This window comes from Hyperolius riggenbachi, chromosome 5 (assembly GCF_040937935.1).
Source record: "Hyperolius riggenbachi isolate aHypRig1 chromosome 5, aHypRig1.pri, whole genome shotgun sequence".
Taxonomy (NCBI): Eukaryota; Metazoa; Chordata; class Amphibia; order Anura; family Hyperoliidae; genus Hyperolius; species Hyperolius riggenbachi.
Window position 1 is genome coordinate 25,787,374 of NC_090650.1, and position 6,704 is coordinate 25,794,077.

Genomic DNA, 6,704 nt, shown 5'->3' on the forward strand with positions numbered 1-6,704 from the left:
GGATCGGGTTGTCCCGACACGGGCACAGGGCAGCGGCAGGGGGCTAGTAGAAGCCCCAGGTAAGTGAAACTCTTTTTGGGGGGTCAATCTAGGTTCCCTTTAACAACTTGTAAATAATGAAAGTCTTTATCTCGTGAGTCGTGACCAGTGACCCGGCATACCATATCACCTATAATAAAAGAACCAGTTCAGCATATGTGACCTGAATGCATAACACACGATTAGATGAGTAATTAGCCAGATAATCAACAAAAGAAGGTCCTCCCAGTGGAAGAGATGACTTATAAAGAGATGAGACAGACAATGATACGGCATATATATCAAAAGGAGTCAAGATGGGAACACGACTGGTTCTGCTGATTCTTTTCTTGCAGCTGACCCCCGCAGACTCCGCCCCTGTCCCAGAGAACGTGGAGCCTTCTGTAGTAGGTTCATCATTGGTAAGTATACAATTTCCCTGCTCAATATGGGGGTTATAATATTAAGTAAGACATAATTCACAGAGCTGTACAATAAATAGTAGGATATGCCATTTATAAAGCTACTAACAAGTACAAACTGTGAACCATAGGCTACTGGAGGAAGTTCCAGAGGCGTAACTAAAGAGGTAGCAGACCGTGCGACCGCAAAGGGCCCCAGAGCTGTAAGGGGGCCCCAACTACTACTTCACTCCCTCCGATACAGGGTTCCATCTTTCAGATCAGATGTTTTTGTAGCTACACTTGTTATGGGTGTGACGATCACGATGGCCGCACTAGTTTTATGACCCTTGTGAGATGGGCCCCCAGGCAGTGAGGGCCTCCAGGGTTGGCAAGGGAAGGGTTGTGAGCATTTGGGGGACACTTCAAAGTTTTGCTGGGGGGACCCATGATTTGTAGTTATGCCAATGGGAGGAACACCTTCCTAGTCTGGTTCACAGTCCAAGAGGAGGGGAATATACAGTAGAAGAGGTAGACAGAGGCGTATCTACAGGGGTGCAGGTATGGCATGTGCCATGGGCACCACTTACTGGGGCACTGCTCCATAGCACCATTGGTGTTCTCAATACAGATTGTAGTTTTTATCTGGGGGACATTGTGCTTCCTGGTTACATCTTTTGGGTGGAGATATATATATAGGCTGACCTATTGCGATACTCCATTCTTACAGGCCATGCTTCACCTCAACTTGGACACAACCAATTTAACTGAAACTAAATATTTGAAGGGTGCACCCTCTTCCCTGGGGCCGTATTTCAGTGTTTGCCACAGGCGTTGTTTTCCCTAGATACGTCTCTGGAGGTAGAGGAAATGATGCAGTGCTTATATAGGGAGGACAGAGGGGAAGATGGGCGGACATCCTTGAAGATGTGGGTTGAGGGCCTGTTTGAAAGTGTTAAATGTAGGTGCAAATAGAGTGATGGAGAGAATTGCAGAGGCTAAAGAAAGTCCTGGTTTATGGGGGGGGGGGGGAGGAATCACTAGACCAACAAGTGAATATGGTGAGTTGGGGGAGGCACAAGACTACTAGAGAAAAGAAAAAACTGTATGGAGATGTTGGACTATCAGGGAATGCTACAAGGGAAGGCGAGGACCATTAGACCACCAGGTAAAACATAATAAGAGGGGGAGACCACTAGACTGTTAGGAGTTGAGGGTAATTCCAGTAATTCATGGTGGTGTTGACCCAGGGATTTTATCTGATTGCCATCTGGAATCAGGAAGGATTTTTTCCCCTTCTGGAGTTAATTGGGACCATGCCTTGTGGGGGTTTTTCGCCTTCCTTTGGATCAACATAAATATGTAAGGGTGCAGGCTAGTGTTGTACCTTATTTTCTGGTTAAACTAGATGGATGTATTTCTTATTTCAACCCAAATGTGAACTTCTCAAACATGGCAGTCCTTTTAGCTATTTGAAGCCAGGAGCTGCTAAGATCCCATTAAGGAGCACACTACTGCTATGTTCATGTACATTTGGTTCTGCCCACATCTCATGGCCACACCTAATTTAAAGTGAACCTAAAGTCAGACAGAAAAAATGAGTTTAACTCACCTGGGGCTTCCCTCAGCCCCCTGAAGCTGATCGGTGCCCACGCTGACTCCATCAGATGTCCCTGGACCGGCCAGCGGCGGTTCACTTTAAACGCGAGTGATTCTTCGCGTTCCCAGCCAGAATAGCGTCCCCATATGCTGCTATTGCAGCATAGGGAGGCTGCAATAGCAGCATAGGGGACGCTATTCTGGCTGGGAACGCGAAGAATCACTCGCGTTCCCAGCCTGTCGGCCAGTGACGGCGAAACCGGAAGTCGCCGCCGGCCGGTCCAGGGACATCTGATGGAGTCAGCGTGGGCACCGATCAGCTTTTTTTATTACATTATTTTCACTGGAGTTCCACTTTAAGCCACTAAGCACATGCAGCGCATTTGGGACATGTCTAGAAGTGTGGTACGCGTATGTGTTAAAGTGTTCTTTTTTTCTCCAAAAATAGGGAGGTGTGCACACATATGCACACACAAATAAAATAAAATCAAATATAGCTTTACTAGCATGACCAAGTAGGGGGAAATATGGGACATGGGAGGGGTACAATGGGTTAGCATTTCGTGGACATTTTTAGGTTTACAGTTAATTTACGCTAATCCCAGTCTGTGGCATGCTGTGACATAGTGTGCAGCGATTGTCACTGGATTCCGCCTCTCACTCTGGCATGCTGTGACATAGTGTGCAGTGATTGTCACTGTGGATTCCGCCTCTCACTCTGTGGCATGCTGTGACATAGTGTGCAGTGATTGTCACTGTAGAGTTTTCTCTCATTCTCTAATGTGTGAAAGTCTGGATATAGTCCCTTAAATTTCTTAAATCAGGTGTCACTGGTTGCAGTTTTGGGCAGTGCAGCAGAAAGTGATTCTCGTCCTCGAGGGTCTTCTGCTCAGTGTTGGCACAGTCTCTCCTCCCTGGGTTTGTACGTCTGTCTGTGTCTCCCGGACTCGATTTAGAGGTTGTAAGCAATCAGTCTGTGGATGTTCAAGATTTGTCTCTCGAGAATTTGGGAGATTTTCAGGTATGGGGCCATTTTTTATTCTCTCTGTAGGGACTGCTATACGATTAGCTTTTGCAACTGTTTTATTTCACTCCTCCGTTTTTCCACATATGTCTTTGCTCTTGGCTGTGGTGAGCTTTATCTGGGCTCCTGTTAGGACCTGTGGATCTGGGTTTGGAGGGAGCATAGAGTTGACCACTTCTTTCAGTGCACACAGCATTTCTTGGTCTTCATTGTGCAACATGGCTTTGTAGTGTAGTGAGTCAGGACTGCTGCTTTGTAGGTAGGCCAAGTTGAATAACAGCACCTTCTTCAGTAATGGGAATATACCCACCTCAGCTTGGCAGGCAATGCATAGCTCCCAACTGTCCCTCTTTTGGAGGGACAGTCCCTCTTTGGGAACCCTCTGTCACTCTTTCTTCCTCATTTGTCGGGACTTTGTCCCTCTTTCTATGTGAATATATGTATTTATTTACTGAAAAATGTGTTTGCTTGACTCTAAACTTTATTCCCATCCTTTAAATCGATATATTTCTTAATTTCAAATGTTAATATGAAGGAAAATGACCCATGATAGAAAGGACCAGTGCGGTTTGAGTTATAAAACAACGTACTTTTCTCATAAAATCTTTATGGTATGCATGACTAGGAGTGTGCTGGGAGCGTGATCAGGGGTGTGACAGGGGTGTGGCTTAAGTGTCCCTCTTTATAATCTCAAAAAGTTGGGAGGTATGAGCAATGTTTGAGGTACGCTGATGGAGAGGCAGGAGGTGTTTGCAGAATTCCAGGTGGAATATTTCTGTTGGGCTAGAATCCCATTTTGATTGATCTGGTTAGGTGATGTAGCCAACCATACTTTGCTTCCATACAGGGCTGGGCCAAGGCAGAGGAGAGAGAGGCTCCAGCCTCAGGGCACAGTGTAGGAGGGGGCACAGGGTGGGGCCGAGGTAGAGGCAAGAGAGGCTCCAGCCTCAGGGCGCAGTGTAGGAGGGGGCGCACAGCTCACTCAGCTGTCATTCCCCTATTGTGTTTGAAGCAGAGAAATAAGAAAAGAGAATACATGGCAGTGACTGCAAGCCAGATTACTAGAGATTAAGGTGTTGGGGGCCCTGGGGCGCCTCTTAGTCTGATAGCAATCAGTGTGTGACAGGCCGGCTGGAGTGGGAGGGATGTTGGACCTTGTCCCGGCTCTGCTTTCATAAGCACACACAGCTCCAGAGATCACCAAACATATATGATAATAGATTGAGCACAATTTGTTGTATGAATGATTTTAATGAACCTAGTGTGCCTGCATTCTTCATGACAATGCTATGAGGCATTGTTGTTGTTGATTTGAGAACAGTTGGACAGTTTATTTTACGTCTATAAAACTGAAAACGAGGCCATGCACAAAGCTTTGATCTCCCCCTATATTTATTGTATTTTGCTTCTTCGCAGAACTCCAGCGGCCGTGACAGCAGTGGGGACCTGCAGGCGACAACCCACCACCAGACTCCTCAAGCCTTCAAATCACAGCCTAGCCTCAGCATTCCTGTAGGGAGTGGGACAGTGGACTTCAGCCTACTGACACTAAGGACAATGCACATGATGTGCTTTGGATGTATAGAAACTAGATTGCCGAGAAAACCCCGTCACTGATCATCATCATCTGAAATCAGCTCCCATAACCTTCTCAAAAAGCCAGTGTGCTGTACTGTGTGAGCCAATGAGAGTGCGCTGTACTGTGTAAGCTAACGAGAGTGCGCTGTACAGTGTAAGCCAATGGGAGTGCGCTGTACTGTGTGAGCCAATGAGAGTGCACTGTACTGTGTCAGCCAATGAGAGTGCACTGTACTGTGTGAGCCAATGAGAGTGCGCTGTACTGTGTGAGCCAATGAGAGTACACTGTACTGTGTGAGCCAATGAGAGTGCGCTGTACTGTGTAAGCTAACGAGAGTGCGCTGTACTGTGTGAGCCAATGAGAGTGCGCTGTACTGTGTAAGCCAATGAGAGTGCGCTGTACTGTGTGAGCCAATGAGAGTGCGCTGTATTGTGTGAGCCAATGAGAGTGCGCTGTACTGTGCGAGCCAATGAGAGTGCACTGTACTGTGTGAGCCAATGAGAGTGCGCTGTACTGTGTGAGCCAATGAGAGTACACTGTACTGTGTGAGCCAATGAGAGTGCGCTGTACTGTGTAAGCTAACGAGAGTGCGCTGTACTGTGTGAGCCAATGAGAGTGCGCTGTAATGTGTAAGCCAATGAGAGTGCGCTGTACTGTGTGAGCCAATGAGAGTGCGCTGTACTGTGTGAGCCAATGAGAATGCACTGTACTGCGTGAGCCAATGAGAGTGCACTGTACTGTGTGAGCCAATGAGAGTGTACTGTACTGTGTGAGCCAATGAGAGTGCACTGTACTGTGCGAGCCAATGAGAGTGCACTGTACAGTGTAAGCCAATGGGAGTGCGCTGTTCTGTGTGAGCCAATGGGAGTGCGCTGTACTGTGTGAGCCAATGAGAGTGCGCTGTACTGTGTGAGCCAATGGGAGCGTGCTGTACTGTGTGAGCCAATGAGAGTGCGCTGTACTGTGTGAGCCAATGGGAGTGCGCTGTACTGTGTGAGCCAATGGGAGTGCGCTGTACTGTGTGAAACAAAGAGTGCACTGTACTGTGTGAAACAATGAGAGTGCACTGTACTGTGTGAGCCAATGAGAGTGTACTGTGTGAGCCAATGGGCGCGCGCTATACTGTGTGAGCCAATGAGAGTGCGCTGTACTGTGTGAGCCAATGGGAGCGCGCTGTACTGTGTGAGCCAATGGGAGCGCGCTGTACTGTGTGAGCCAATGGGAGTGCACTGTACTGCGTGAGCCAATGAGAGTGTACTGTGTGAGCCAATGGGAGCGCGCTGTACTGTGTAAGCCAATGAGAGTGCGCTGTACTGTGTGAGCCAATGAGAGTGCGCTGTACTGTGTGAGCCAATGAGAAAATGTTGTACTGTGTGAGCCAATGAGAGTGTACTGTGTGAGCCAATGAGAGTGTACTGTGTGAGCCAATGAGAGCGCGCTGTACTGTGTGAGCCAATGAGAGTGCGCTGTACAGTGTGAGCCAATGAAAGTATGCTATACTGTGTGAGTCAATGGAAGTGTGCTGTACTGTGTGAGTGAATGGGTTTTATGTAGACAGAGCACGGTACTGTCTGAGTCAATGGGCTTTATGTAGTGCACTGTACTATGGAAGCTAATGGGCATTATATAGAGTGCACTGTACCGTGGGAGCTAAATGGGCTTTATGTAGGGAAGTTGAACATTTCCAAAAACTGTTTTTGTTTTTTTTTTGTCTGTTTGTATTTAAACAATACAACTTTAACCACTAAGGGATTTTTCCCTTTAAAATCAATCAATAAAATCAATCAATTTTCACATTTCAGCATTGCTTGCATTCATTGAGGAACAATGACGTTATCACTACTTATCACACCTAAATGATCTTAACAGTCTATTTTTTCGTCACAAATTAGGTTTTCTTTGGGTGTTACATTTTGCTAAGAATTATTTTATTTTATATGCATTTTAAATGGAATAAGAAGAAAAAAATCATTATTACTCAGTTTTCAGCCATTGTATTTTTAAAATAAAACATGCCACTGTGATGATAACCCACATAATTTATTTGCCTATTTGGCCCGGTTATTTAAATGTTTTAATTATA

At 46.4% G+C, this 6,704-nt stretch overlaps 1 long non-coding RNA gene across 1 annotated transcript; it reads left to right on the forward strand.

The window, feature by feature from the left end:
• The first annotated feature begins 331 nt into the window (after nucleotides 1–331).
• LOC137519571 (uncharacterized) lies at nucleotides 332–6,422 on the forward strand. Its single transcript, XR_011021014.1, has 2 exons — nucleotides 332–440; nucleotides 4,459–6,422. It is a non-coding gene; the product is annotated as an uncharacterized lncRNA (long non-coding RNA).
• Nucleotides 6,423–6,704: the final 282 nt, after the last annotated feature.